This window comes from Lissotriton helveticus, chromosome 2_1, assembly GCF_964261635.1.
Source record: "Lissotriton helveticus chromosome 2_1, aLisHel1.1, whole genome shotgun sequence".
In the NCBI taxonomy this organism is placed as follows: Eukaryota; Metazoa; Chordata; class Amphibia; order Caudata; family Salamandridae; genus Lissotriton; species Lissotriton helveticus.
Genome location: NC_136059.1, coordinates 1,005,510,370 through 1,005,526,216, shown reverse-complemented (window position 1 = coordinate 1,005,526,216; position 15,847 = coordinate 1,005,510,370). Strand labels below are relative to the sequence as shown.

Below are 15,847 nucleotides of genomic sequence, written 5' to 3'. Positions count from 1 at the left end.
GTTCTTATGCCCCCTCGTTCATAGACTTTTTTAAAAGAGAGCTTCGAGCTTGAGCTAGATTCGGGCAGATACAGACAAGATGAATGAAGTCCTCGTTACTCCTCCCGCATAGTCTACAGATTTTGGGTCCGTCATGCACCCAGATTGGTTGGTCCATAGTCGATGGAAATTTCCTCAAACGGAGTCCCATTAATTTCTGTTTTCTGTGAGCTGGGAATGTGATTGTTAGATATGGGGCTGCCACAAGTGTTTTGTAGTTTGATATGACCATCCATGCGTGTTTTCTGGTACTAAACGTGGCTTTATCGAGTAAGAGTTGAATTTTGTCGACTTGTTTATAGCATGTTTGAACGCCGGGTAAGGCAGGTTGAGTTCCCAAAGTTTTCTTGTTCCAGTCTCAGTTATGGCCTTTTCAAGAAACTGATTGTATGGGGACATTTAGAAGAATGAGATAGGAGGATTCGCCCACAATGGATCATAGGCTCAGTCAGATGAAAGGTAAAAGCAATAATCATTTCAAGTGTGCACATAAGTCTGGTTAGAGGCAGCAATTTGCTCCTACTCACAAAATCAGTGGATATTACTGTCAGCATCTACATGCCCCCTCGCTACCATCGTCAGAGGCCACTGGCTCAACATCGCCTCCTACGCAGATTACACTCAGCTCACCCCCTCCCTCACCAAGGAACCCAACATTACCAGGCACAACTTCCAAGAAGGGATGAAAGCCGTTGCAACCTGGAAGAAGAACAGCTGCCTGAAACTCAACTCAGAGAAAACAGAAGTTCTCATCCTCGGCTCCACCCCCTCAGCTTGGAATGACACCTGGTGGCCCCCCGACCTAGGAAACCCACCCACCCCAACAGACCATTCATGTAACCTCAGCATCATACTAGACTCATTGGCCACTATGAACCGCCAGATCAACGCCATCTCCTCAGCCTGCTTCAACACCCTCCGCATTCTCTGTAAAACATTCAAATGAATCCCCACCGAATCCAGAAGCACGGTCACACACGACCTCATCAACAGCAGACTAGATTACGGCAGCGCCCTCTATGCCAAAATCAACAAAAAACTTCTCCGCAAGGTCCAGACCATCCAGAACGCCGTCGCCAGCCTAATCCTTGAGCTACCCAGGCAGCCTAATCCTTGAGATACCCAGGCACAACCTCATCACCCAACACCTCTGTGATCTCTACCGGCTCACTGTCAAAAGAAGGATAACTTTCAAGCTGCTCACACATGCATACAAGGCCCGCCACAACATCGGACCACAATACCTCAACAACCGTCTCTCCTTCCACGCCCCCAAGAGAAACCTCAGTTCAGCCAACCTCTCCCTAGCCACCAGCCCACGCTTCTACAGGAACAGAGCGGGTGGAAAGTCCTTCTCTTACCTCGCTGCCAAGACCTGGAACGACCTCACCCTCCACCTCCGACAAATCCCTCCACTGCTCCAGTTTAGAATAGACCTCAAGACCTGGCTCTTCAGATGATCCCAATGGAGTTGAACACCAACCCCCTCCCCCCAGCGCCTTGAGACCCTAACGGGTGAGTAGTGCGCTTTTCAAACCCCTGATTGATTATTTGATTGATTGAGGAGATCCGAATTTCTCTAGTGGGCCCTATGTCAGTTTGTTGACTTGTCTCCTGGAGTGAGTTTCCTACCATTCATATGAAACAGACAGACTTTTTTTTAACTTAAGGATAGTATTTAGTTATAAGAAACTCAAACGGAATACCATTGACTACTCTAAGGCACTGTCTTTTTTAGAGCATTTGATAACCAGCTGACCCCGAACATGATAGCACACACCTCACATATGACTCCTCCTTCCCACAATAAAACAACAAACTCCTGCGCCTGACCTCTGATGTGGGATAGCTGAACTACTGGATAAAATCACTATTTTCACAAAGAAGAAGTGTAGGTCGGAGAGCCATTAACTGCTCAGAAAGTGCCTGTTTTTCCTGTCTTAGAGACTGTACTTAACTGTATTCAACAGGCCAATGACCGATTACGGCGACCGGCAAAGGGCCTGATTTAGAGTTCGGCAGAGAGGGCACTCACATAAATGTGGCAGAGTATCCAGTCTGCCAAACTGGTGGTCCCCCCACATCACATTTTTAGACAGTAGACTATCATGTTTCTGATGGCATTGCCTCCACAGGCTCTGCTCTTGGAAACCCTACACAAAAGGCCTGACAAATTTGAAGTCATCAGTGTAGGTGCATTGGAGCATCACCAAATATAGGGCAGACACTCTGATGGTCTATTTTTTCAGTTTGGGACCGCCAGGAAAACCCTAGCAGTCCGCCTGAGTCTACTGCAGTGCTCTGTAGCATCAGGCTGCTAAAACAACAGAACAATTCCACTGCTGGCCAAAGTGAGAAGGGACTGCACACCTAACCACCTTTGCAATGCTAGTTGAACAGTCCTTGACTGTGTGTCTACTATGCTTTTGCATATTGTTTTGTAAATGCAATAAGCTGGTAAGAAGCTTCTTTGTTGTAATAAGAAATATCAATCATTGAAACTGTAATAATTCTAATTTGTTCAGTTTCATAGGTGTTGGCTGTTAATCATTCAGGAGAGGAAAGTGTCTTTAGTTGCTTTAATTTTTTAAGTTGTTTTAAGAGTTTTAAAGAGCCAGAAACACAATTTATTTTTAAATGTGTTACTAATGTTTAATAAACTACAAAAATGTCTAAATACAAAATAGAATTTCAAAATATAAGCAGGGCAGAAAAGCAATAATGTGTTAGATCGCATTATTTTGTAAACACAGTATGGTGTCAGTATGGGAAAGATTAAAATAACTAGCTGAGATGTATGAGACAGAAAGACAGATAGGTAAACAAATGAAAGAGATAAAAAACAGATATAGAGGCAAACAGAGACAAAGACAGACAAAGAGGAAGGTTAGAAAGATAGACAGATGAGAGCTGCATTTGGGTAGATAGAGACCTATTGTTGGACTTGGCCTTTTTGCAGGGTCATCCCTGAACTTCTTGCCTTCCCCCTCTATTTTTTCTGACCTGTTGTTGGCTGTTTTATGACTCTGGGCACTTTACCGCTGCTGATCAGTGCTAAAGTGCATATACCCTCCCTATTGTAAATTGATGCATGAATTAGTGATTCCATGATTGGCTGATTTGGTTTACTTGTCAGACCCTATTACAGTTCACTGAGTGTGCCCAGGGCTTGTAAATCCAAATGCTGCTGGTGGGCTTGCAGCAGTGGTTGTGCCACCCACAGAAGCAGCCTTGTAAAGTGTGTCTCAGGTCTGCCATTTCCGAGCCTGTGTGCAGTCTGGTACTGCCATGTTGACTGGGCAAGTGCACCCACTTGCCAGTCCCCAAACATGCCCTTTTCTTCATATCTCACACCCCTATGGTAGGCCCAAGGGCAGGGTGCATTGTAAGTATAAGGTAGGACATGCCCTGGTGTGTGTGGCATGTTCTAATAGTGAATTACAGCCATTTTCGTTTTTCACTATTGCAAGGCTACCTGTTCTCTATAGGCCAAAATGGGCAGTTAGATTATTACATTTTATAATCCTAACTGACTCAGGGAACATGGTGGAAATTCGGGCTTAGTATGCCTGAACTCAGAAGGATAAAATACATCTTTTAGTGAAGTTGGTTTTAACATTGTTTTTGAAAATACCACTTTTAGAAAGTAGGCATTTTCTTGTCTAACTATCCAGGCCTGCATCTGCTACGTTGTGTATTCCTTGTCTGGAGTTTGAGTGACAGGGATGGGGGATTCCAGGAGACAGAATGAGTCAGCCTATTGGTGAATAGATACATCTGCATCTAGATGGGAGGGAGGAGTTACACCTGGGACCTGAATAGGGCTGTGCCTTCCCTCCACAATGCTGGCTCCACCCCCTAGGGTGCGTCTGATGTATCTGCCCTGCACTGTGAAACGGGAGAAGGAATCATCTAAACAGAGTGCTCCAGGGCTGTGCCTTTCCTCCACAATGCTGGCTCCACCATCTGTGGGGTGTCTGATGTTTCTGCCGTGCACTGTGAAAGGAAAGAAGGAGTCATGTAAACAGAGTGCTCCAGAACCCGTTTGGTCTAGGCAAAGGCCCCTCTGCCCTCAGAGAACAAAGTATTTGGGCGTATAAGTACTGGGACCCTGATCCCAAGAAATGAGATAATTTTTGGACAAACAAGAAGAAACCTTTACTGAGGAGTGGAACAAGAAGTAACTGAGGAGAGACTATCCCTAAACTGAAGTGCTGCTTGGGGGATTGGCCAGCAGTTGTTGCCTGACTGCCAAAGAGAGGAGAAAGGGACTTTGTGTACTTTCATCAACTTGTAAGGATCTCCAAGGGCTTGTAAAAGAGCTTGCCTCCTGCTGAAGTCTCAGGGACAACAGACTTCAATCCCCAGTTCCCCAGAGTTCTTTGGAAGTGCCTGCTGCTGTTTTGGGCCTTCTGAGGGACTGTGCGTCGTAAGGAGCTGGAAGAGCGACTCAAGAGGAAGAAGCGTGTCGCCGTCGCTGCTGCTGCCGTCGCATTGTGGATGTCGCCACTGTAGCTGTCGTATTGCACTGTATCGAGAGAAACGTCTCGCAACGAAGAGGAAGCATGTCGCTGTCGCTGCTGCTGCCGTCGCATCTTGGATTTCGCCGCTGTACCTGTCGTATTGCACTTTATCAAGAGAAGCATCTTGCAAGGAAGAGGAAGCACGTCGCCGAAGCTGCTGCTGCCGTCGCATCTTGGATGTCGCCGCTGTAGCTGTCGCATTGCACCGCATCAAGAAAAGTGCCTTGCATCCACAGAGAAGCGTGCTGCCATCAGAGCTGCTGCCGCCGCATCTTGAATGTCGCCGCTGAGTTGTAGCATTGTGCGGAAGCTTCTCGCAATGTCGGAGCGGAGTGTCGCAGCCAAAGCTTTTGTCGTCGCATCGCAGAACAAGGGTATCGCCGCTGCAGCTGATGCATCGAATCAAGACTTCTTGCATCATCAGAGAAGCATGCCGCATCTGGAAGATCTTCACGTCTTTATTTCTTTGCACCGGAACTTTGCCGCATTTCCATCGCTGCAACACTTTTGTTGTGGAAGGGACATGGACTCAAAATGTCGCATTTTAAGAACTGAACAGAACTAAGCTAAAACTACCATTTTAAGTACAGTATTGTGGGGTTTTGTCGTTTATGGTTTTGTGTTAAATCTATATAAAGAATACTTATTTTTTATATAAAACCTCTGTGGTGTCCATCTGTAGTGTTGTCACTTGATTACTGTATGTGTTCACAAATGCTTTACACACTGCTTCTGAGATAAGCCTGTCTGCTCATGCCAAGCTACCAAGGGGGTGAGCAGGGGTTATTTTAGGAGTGTTCCCCCTTACCCTGACTAGAGGCAAGGGTCCCTATTTGTCACAAGTACCTACCTGTGCCAACTAGAGATCCCCAAATCTAACACCTATAGACAGATATAATGATGAACTAAGAACAGAGATACTTGCAGGCCTATAAAAAGTGACAGATAGAGGTAGGCGCTGTTAGAAGCACATAGAGACTGGCAGATCAAATTAGAAGCATGCAGAGATACTTAGAGATACAGATAGTGACTCAGACAGAATGAGGAATTCAGAGAAACACACATGTAGATAGAAACAGAGATTGGTAAATATATAGAGATTGGGGCAGATATAAAGAAACAGATAGAAAAAGAAAGAAAGAAAGAAACAGAGAGATATACACAGAGAAAGATATAGAGCCAGACAGGAATAGAGACAGGTAGAGAGAGACCGAAACAAAGAGATAGCTTTAGAGATAGTTAGTGATAGGGACAGAAGGAGACATACAGATGGAGACAAACAGAGGTAGACAGATAAAGGAAGATAGATCGAGACGGCCGGCTCTAGATCGTGGCTTCGAGCACTGCCACGGCTGAGGTAGGTAAGCCTGAGGGCCATGCTGCCTGAATCCTCCCCTCACCCAGAGTCTTGCGCCTTGCAGTGGTGTTTTGGCGGATCATCTCCATCTCCCCCCTACACCTTTTGACGCTTGTGTCTTCTGCCTGGACCTGGGGGAATTTGAATTGACTGCATGTGTTTCCCCCCTTTTTTTCTCAGGGACTGCGGCATCTGGATATGGCAGACAATTGAGCCTTGTCTGTCTCCAGGGGAGGCAATCGAGGGCCGTTGGAGCCAGAGCAATCTCCACTGGTGTAAAGGGGCCCACGGACTTGGAGCCTGCGCAGACAGATGTCCCTGCCTCTGCTTCTAATGACTCTTCACTGGGGCCCAAGGGTCATTATTAATGTTTGGGAGGTTTTGTGTGTTCTGGGGTGCACTTCCCAGAGGAGCAGTTTAGCTGCTCGTGCTGCCCATGTGGTCTTGTGGTGCAAGTTGCCTGAACTGTAGCTCCCTTACTCCGGAAGATTTAGATCTCCATGTCCAACTTCCCCATGGGTATAGACTGGCCCCCTTCTCCCAAATGAAAATGGACATATAAGCCACTTCCATCACTGAGTCCCCTAGGCACGATATAGAACCCCAGATGGCTCCAGTGCCCTCAGATGCTTCACACACAAATCTATCTACAGGCCATACAAGCTTTTCAAGTGGCTCGTGAGACCAAGGTTGTTGAGGTGGCTGTGGATGTAGCCGTCTTGTGCCAGGACTTACATAACGTGCTGGACAGGGTCTCTGATGTTGAAAGCCGATTCTCTAAGCGAAAGGATACCGTTCATGAGCTCAAATCTACAGTCCACTATTTACCTGCTTCTACCAAACTTCTGGAGAAAGGCGTGGAGGATGCAGAAAATGTTGCTCGTAGGAACAACCTTTGCTTAGATGGATTTCCTGAAGGAGTGGAAGGGACGGCACCTGAACGGTTCTTGGAAGAGTGGATCAAGTCCAGGCTTCCGTCTGATCATGTCTACTCTTGCTTTGTATTAGAGCGCACCCATAGATCCTTGGCACAGTGGCCTACACCAGGTGCCCCCTGCAGGCCCCATGTGGCCAGGATTCTTAACTACAAAGATAGGGATTCCATTCTCAAGGCAGCGAGTTAACAGTGGCCCATACCCTTTCAGAATGTCCACATCCTAATTTTTCCGAATTACAACTGCCTGGTCCGGAAACTGTGAAAAGAATTTGGCTCCATCAAACAGAAGCTTCTGGTGATGAACTTGTCATATATGCTCATGATCCCTGCGAAATTGAAGGCCCTCTTTGACTCCCCATCTTTTTTTTTAACTCTCCAAAGGCAACTTGAGACTAGGCCCATGGAGTGCAGAGATCTTAAGCCTCACTCTCCACCATCCAACTGAGGGCTGGATGCTCCGCGGCCAAGTAGGCCGTCCGAAGGTAAGGAACGGGGTGGTCAACAGCATTCCAGGCGGTGACCTGGGACTGCAGTGGGCAGTCTGATGAGGAGAGTGGTAGCTGGGATGTGGCTGCCTGGAGGACTGGTTGTCTCTATCGGGGGCACTCCCATTGTCCCCATCCCTGTACACTGGTGGGTGCTGAGGCTTGGATCCAGACTGAGGTTTCTGTGCTTGGGTCCTCATCCTGGGTCCTCATTGTCATCGGACCTTTGGTTGTTCTCTCCTTCTTTTCTGCTTCAATATTCTTTGCTAGCAGCTTGGAATCCTTATACTTTGAACAATGTAGTTGGGGGATGACTACCTTTCTGCGCCTCTAATGTTACTTGGTTCTATGAGGGAGACTGGGTGACAGATACTTCTTGGGAGGAAGTGTAGGGTGGGGGGATTTTTGGGGTTTGTTGAGAGTTTGATCATTCAGCTCTGTTTTGTTTTGTCATAGCTTGTTTCCCTACACAGTACGTGCCCTCATTGAATTTATTTTGCCACTGATCTTTTTATCCATGGTCTTGTTCAACATAAACAGTAGACTCTGCTCTGCTACTCTGCTAGATATCTTATTCATTCCTGCTCCCAATAGGCCACAATAAATCGATGACGCTATTTACCACTATGACTTAGAACGTCAACTAAACAACCATATTAAACACAATGCTGTACTTTGCTAAGCACCACTCCCCCACTGTATTATTTCTTCAAATGGCACACCTCTTTAGTATGTGCTGCCTGGTTCTTGCCTGCTTCGGGTACGACCGAGTTTGCTATGCTACCCTGCGGCCACACTAGGGGTTCCTGAGGTGTCACCATCCTCCACCACAAATCATTTCTCCTCTCTGTTACTCTCTCAGTGTCAGACAACAAAGGGACATAAGTCCATGTTGAGGGTCTCATTGAGATCAAACACCACAAGTTCCATAGCATGTACATTACACCACATTGAGTTCAGGCATCCCTGTGTCGCCTCTGGGATGCCATTCTGGACCTTCCATTGGTTCTCACCATCATTGATGGTGACTTTAATACTGTAATGCTGTGGTTCCCAAACTGTGTGCCGTGGCACCCCGGTGCGCCGTAATGAGGTGCCAGGGGCGCCGCGCACACCAGGGTGACCAACCGTCTGTAAATTCCACAGACCATCCCTACGTCTTTTATCTGTAATTTTGGCAATCACAGGGAGCAGCGCTGCTCCCCTGTGAGAGGCCTCACCCCCCTGATGGAGCCGCCTCGCACTCCTCCAGGAGCACAAGAGCAGCCCCTCCCGCCCATTGTCATTCAGTATGCCACTGATTGCCACACACAGAATGACAATGGGGCAGTCTGGGGGTGTGACACCATGTGGCGGCCTCCTCCGACCTCAGTGTACAGAAGGGCATTCTGTACGATAAAAAGTAAAACGCCCACGCTGCAACGTTAGAAAATACTTCATTCATAGAAGCCTGTAAAACAAGTTAAAAAGAACGGGTTATCGTTCTCTCACTGTCCTGTCATTTTAGAACTGAAGTATTTTCAATATTGTATTCAACAAAGCCATGGTTGCTCCTTTTTTTGTTTTAAGGAACTAGCAACCATTGGCAAAGCCAATAGTCCTGGCTTGTTGAGGTGTAATGATACTTGCTGTATTATATATCTGGATGCAATGATAGAAACAACATAATACCAGTGTGGCGGAACACTATGCTAAGCGCAGATTTTTAGCCTAGGTGTTTTAAACTGCGCTCTTAATTACATCAAACACCCCCTTTGAAGAGACCCCCCAGTTTTTTTACACCGCTTAAAGCCCTGGAAACGACACCATGTTACAGTAACCTCACATCCTGGTACTGTGCATCATGCATGACTTCTACATTTTCAGTCTGCCTATGTGCAGGGGCATAGTGAACTCTCCACCAGCCCACCCCTTGCTGTAGTTCATTCTTGATGGGCCTCTTCTGCCTGCAACTCTGCAGACAAAGGCTCAGCTCATAATGTGAAAAGGTGGGTGAGTAAATAAGTGAAGGAATGTCTGAATGGATTACTAAATGGATGAATGCATGAATGAAAGGGGGGAATGGATAGATCATGAAAGAAAGCATGGATGGATGAGTGAATGAATGGAAGTATGGATGAGAGTAAAGGTAAATAGATGGATGTATGGGTGGAAGGGTAGATGGATGGGTAAAAGTGTGGATGGGTGTGTGAAAGGATGGATGGATGAGTGGAAGGGCAGCTGATGGGTGAGTGAATTGGTAGATGGGTGTGTTAAAGGATGGATGGGTGGATGAATGAAAGGGTAGATGATGGGCAAGTGAATGTGTGGATGGATGAATTGATAAGTGAAATGGTGAATGGATGGATGAGTGAAAGGGTAGATTTAAGGATTGATGAGTTAGTGAAAGGGGGTAGATGGACAAAAGGATGGATAGATGAGTGAAGTGAAAGGGTGGATGGATGGGAGAACGGATGGCTGGATGAGTGAACGGATGGTTGGATGAGTGAAAGAATGGATGAGTGATAGGATCAATGGATGGATTCATGAATGGATGAGTAAATGGGGTGGGTAGATGGATGGATAAGTGAAAGGGGATGGAGAGAGAAAGGGAGGATGAATGACTGAAAGGGTGAATGGGAAATGATTGGGTGAATGGATGAGTAAGTGAATGGGTGAATGGATGAGTAATTGAATGGATGGCTGGGTGGAAGAGTGGATGGATGGATGATTGTATAGATGGATGGGGTGAAAGGGTGGGTAGATGAATAATGGATGGATGAGTGAAATGGTGGATGGAAGGAGGGATGGATGAGTGAAATGATGGACGGAAGGATATATGGTGGATAGGTTTGCAAATGGTTGAATATGTTTGGATATAGATGGGCCCACAGATGGAAGGACAGACCTTTTTAGTGTAAAAATAAGGCTGGGGATACTGATTACGACAGACCAAACTCAATGTTCCATTTTCTCAGAGAGGGTCTCAGTACCAAAAGGTACTGAACGCAGCAGCTGGCATAAATAAGGGTTTGGGACCTGGCACTCTGTTGGGGAAAAAAACGATGGATTGGGATGCAGCCAAAGTGATTGCCATTGGATGAGATTAATAATTCAAGCATTCCAACCATTATAATACCTTCATTGCGTCCCAAATACTTTAAGGAAGATAACAGGAGGTACACACCACCCACCCACCCACCGGTAAAAAAATGGTGGGGAGCCACGGCCAACTGCCGATTAGGTCAGGGGAGCCACAGGTCAAAAAAGTTTGGGAACCACTGCTGTAATGGATTAAAAGCTAGATGTGATAGGGGCAAGGAGGACACACTTACAATCCTCCCTTTAGCTGACAGAATGTGCAACGTCTCTGCACCCTTATGATGCTTGGAGGTCATGGAATCTGTGTGTGACTGAACATACATATCTCTCTGCTACCCATGACAGTCATTCTAGGATTGATTATTTCTTCCTCCCGGCCTTGGACATCCCAAATGGGGGATCCTCATATATCCTGCTCCATGGTACTTCCAATCATATCCCTGTTAAGCTGCACTATGGCCAGCAGGGGGGGGGGGGTATAGCAGACCTGTATGGTGCCTCACCGCTCGGTGCCTGGTGGATGATCAAAGCAGTGACCACTTAACCCAGTGGCTACTAAGGTGGTCACACAGGGTAGGAGTGCCATTAGCAACAGCTTGAAGATGCCTGCTCCTTATGCCAATTGGAAGTTTGCAGATCCTCTCTCCACCAATTATGCCTGGAAGAAAACAAGCAAAGTTAGATGGCTGCCGTGTCTACGAGTTGGGGGCATTGGAGAAACTCTTGTACTGGCTAGCGACTGGTGGTGACACCCCTTGATGAATCCCCTTGATTCTGAATTCTGCAGGACAGAGCCTCACTGCCTCCTTGGAAATTGCGGCCAAATTTGCCTCCTACTATAGCTCCCTTAACAGCTGTTGCCACAGCCCCAAGTAGGAGGACACGCGGCCTCTAAATGCTGACCTTCCACTGGCAACTCCGACAGCAGGGGACAGGGCAGCCCTGGATCATGCCCTGATGGTGGAGGAATTGGTTGCTGCAATTTGTACTCTACGGTCAGACAACACCCTGTGCCGGTTGACTTCCCGATCGAATATTATGAGAAATTCTTGTCATTGCTCTCCCCCCATGTTCTCATTTGTTATACAGAGGCTATGAACAGGGGTCATTTCCCTCATTAGCTAAACTGTTTCACCGCCGTAGTTCTCCCTAAAGCTGGCCGCCCCCGGAGGAGTGCTCATCATAACATCCGATTTCTCTCAGGATGCTGAAATGAAAGTTTTTGCAAAGATCCTGTCCAATTGTCTCCTGCCACTGCTACCCTCTCTTGTTTATCCGAATCAATGTGGCTTCATGCTTTATCGCAGCACCTGTCACTGCATTCGCCAAGTGCACATTGCCTTGGAGCTTTGTCTGCGCTTTGGGGACCCGGTTGTACTCCTGCTTCTTGACTTTGAAAAAGCTTTTGACTCCCTGGACTGGGGATTCCTTTCTCAAGTGCCCTCCCACATGGCATTCGGATCTAGGTTCCTGTCCTTTGTTAAGGTGCTCTTTGCTTGTCCCCAGGCACAGGAGATGGTCAATGTCAATCTGTCTCCTCCCTTTACCATGCACTAGGCCACAAGGCAGGGATGCCCTCACTCTCCACTGCTGTTTGCCCTGTGGATTAGCCTTTGGCGGTGTCAGTTCGCTGCAACGCTCAAGTATCTGAAATATATCATGTTTTTTCTTAACTTTCTATATAACCTATGACTCATTAGCTTTTTCATTTAGAAAATTATGATGTTGAATTTACTGTTTGGCGACATTTTTTTCAAATAAGGAGTTTCCAGAGACTGAACTACCTGGAAGACTGAATTACATTGTACTTTTCCTCTGCCAACCACATATCACTGGGCTATGGCTCCTACAAATTCTTCGGCTGTTTGGCGAGGCATCGGGGCTGGTGGTTGATTGGAACAAGTTGCTTCTTGTACCTGAGTGGGGTGGCTGCAAAGTCACTGACTGGCAGGATCGCCTCCGTAGATTGAGTTTTACCTACCTGGGTCCTACCGGCACGGCTGGGTCTAGGAGGTATCATGCGGATATATCGATCCTTGGTCCTTAACTTTCCAGAGTCCTTTGGACCACTTCAGACTGGGTGGGAGGGTTGGGTCAACAAGCTGGATGACAGTGAATAGAGAGATGCCAAGATGGCTCCAAAAGAGCTAGTCATTCCCTCTTGTCTGCTCTTTATTCAACCAAAATACCTGCATGTTTCATATTTTAATCTAAAGCATTTTTGGAGAATGGGTGTGCTCCCAATCCCCACTTGCCACAGGTGCCTGAGGATTGGAGGAGAATTATTTGATATGATGAGGGCATGCCTGCTTATAGCAAAATATTGGCCCTCTATTTTCGTTACGTTAGCTGCAGTGCTGGAAGACCCATTGATTGCCCTCCCCGGGTGGCCCTGTTGGGCATCTTAGATGATGTTGTGGGATCTTGCGGAGAAAGCACCCCGGTAGGCCTTTAGCACGGCTGGACAGGCGTGATATTACTCGCCACTGGAAACCCCTCCTCCCACCATCTTTTGTGGAGTGGAGCTCAGCGGTGGATTTGTGAGTGAAGATGGAAGAACCCATCTACAGAGCCCGTGGGTGCCCTAGAAAGCATCAGAACACTTGGAGGAGGTTGTGGGCTTATCAAGACCTGCCTGATGTCTGACATGTTATGGCCAACTGTTCTTCCTCTTTCATTGCCAATTATCTCTGTCGTGGATATACTATGTTTTGTAATGTTTTCTGTCCATTGCATGTGCTGTAAAACCAATAAAAATGCTGTTTATAAACAGAATAGAAAAATAAAGCTGACACAGGGAAGAAAGCCAGTGACTAACAGGAAGTGACCGGTTCACACACTTCATCTATACTGCTGTAGTTTGGCCCAAATTTTAATTGACATTCCAGCTAACCAATGACAAAGAATACTGACTTAAACTCCGTTTTTCGATGTATTTAATTGTGCATTACTGTGCTTTTATTCAGAACATTTCAGGATGTTAAACAGCTCACGCTGTTGCTTGGTAAGACCGAAAAAAGAAGCATGACAGTTTGAAAGTTTGAAAAAGTTTGAAAGTGGTGCATGGAGCAGCTATTTCTGATGCAGCTGTGCACACAATGCTTGAGATGGAACACCAATAATTACCACCTGCAAACCGCACGTCTCAAATTATGGTACCAACTCCTCAACTGCCATGATTAATACAAAACAAATAACTTGTGGGTAGCAATTAATTGTTATGTTTAATAACTTGATTACAAGCTAAAAGTGCATCCAATTAGAATTAGACGTGCATGACTAATCTGAGAGGGCGCAGGATGTGGAAATACGAGTGGCATTTTTTCTTGCAGCCACTGTCTTTGGTGGGCTGCTGAATTTCTGACAAGTTTGCATTTATGTTTCTCGAAAGGGCCTTGTGGTGAGAAAAAAATTGTGACGGTCTGATAATACACAAACTATAGTGCCTTTCTATTTGCAGTAGTGCCACGAGGTGCTTTTGAAGAAGATAGTGCCACTAGAATAGAGTAAAATCAACAGTCAGTCACACTGTGATACTTTGGGAAACGGTCAGTTCTGGAGTAGAAGGGAAGCTGCAGTGTACAACTGAGGTGCATTGTCAGAGCAGAAGTGGGTCTCAAAAGCAGTCACACCCGATGGAACTGTAAAAAAAAAAGAGTTTGGAGTGTTATGTATAGGGTGAAATATCATGCATTTGTTAAGGCCCAGTGCGTCCAACACAATAAAAAAGTTTGCACTTAGACACAATACTGTAACAGAAAATGGCGCTCCAGATGTGAATGGACATCCTCTGGAAGCACGGGTGTTAGTGCTCAGATAACCGTGGATAGCTGTATGTGTGTGGGCCAGGACAGGTTTGTACTTTACGAGCTGTCTGATAATTGCATGTTTCAATAGATCTTCCGGTTCCTTACGTGATTACTGCCAAAGAAAAAAATCTGCTGGATACTGTGTCAGACCTTTAAGTATCTGAAATATATCAAGTTTTCTCTTAACTTTCTATGTAACATATGGCTCATTAGCTTTTTCCTTTAGAAAATTGTGCTGTTAACTTTACTGTTTGGCGCCATTTTTCTTTTTTTTTTTACTGTCTTGGGGAAAATTTCGTCTACAGTATCTTCCCAGAGAGGGCTGGGTTCCCTTACAATGCCTGATCTATACAAGCCTGGTATACTTTTCTGTACACATACAACGTTAAATTTCACCAGACACCAAAAGATGTTAGCTACAGACAGAAGCAGGCAGCAGACACCAAAAGCAGCATAACCATGTCCTCAAATCTATTGTAAAATAAACAGCTAGATGCATAGTTGTGTTTCTGTTTGTCAAATATATGGCTAGTCACACAGCACATGTGGTATTTGTTTATGTTGTAGTTTTCCGCAGCCCCATACGTAGACGTGAGATTGTTTCGCGTGCTGGTTGTGTAATCTATTACAGCAAACAAATGATGGACGAAATGCTGACAATGCAAACATTCTCCCCAGTCAATAGATCTGTGTTAAATCCATCGTTCTTTTGCCACTACGCCTCCCCAGTTTGGACCGGGCCATATGCAAATCAGTCTTGACCCTGTGCCTCATGGGAACAGTCCAGAACGAACTGTCAGGTTAGGTTAATCCAGTGGCACAGTGAGCAAGGGACCCACTTCTGGGCATACCCATCCCACATAGGGTAAAAAGTGTTACAGCAAACAAATGATGGACGGAATGCTGACAATGCAAACATTCTCCCCAGTCAAAAGATTTGGGTTAAATCCATCGTTCTTTTACCACTACGCCTCCCCAGTTTGGACCCAGCCATATGCAAATCAGTCTTGACCCTGTGACTCATGGGAACAGTCCAGACCGAACTGCCAGGTTAGGTTAATCCAGTGGCCCAGTGAGCAAGGGACCCACTTCTGGGCATACCCATCCCACATAGGGTAAAAAGTGTTACAGCAAACAAATGATGGACGGAATGCTGACAATGCAAACATTCTCCCCAGTCAAAAGATCTGGGTTAAATCCATCGTTCTTTTGCCCACTATGCCACCCAACTTTGGACCCAGCCATATGCAGACGTGGGTCCCTTGCTCACTGTGCCACTGGATTCAAGCTAGCCTGCTCTTCAGCCCCGCCCTGCTCCCTCATGCAAGCTGCCGCAGCAGGAGGACAAAATAAAATGATAATAACATTATGTTATTATCCTTTTATTTATTTATTTATGTTCCTGCTTGAAGGCAATGGGGCGACACTCCTCTGCTTTAGCAGAGGAGCCACCACTGTCCATGCACCACATTTGCCACAAAAGAAGTTCATTGGTCAACCCTGGTTGCGTTTGTTTCATTCAATGGGCTCTCTGCATTGTGGTAAGAAGCCACTCACGTTATCGAATCTGGGAGTCTACTTAGAAGTTTACTGTTCTTATATGCAAGAACCACACT

At 46.2% G+C, this 15,847-nt stretch overlaps 1 protein-coding gene across 1 annotated transcript in view; it reads right to left on the bottom strand.

Annotated features, from left to right (window-relative positions):
- The window catches only part of LOC144818405 (annexin A1-like), a 198,721-nt gene that overhangs the window by 175,588 nt on the left and 7,286 nt on the right, over nucleotides 1-15,847 (bottom strand). The window lies entirely within an intron of this gene.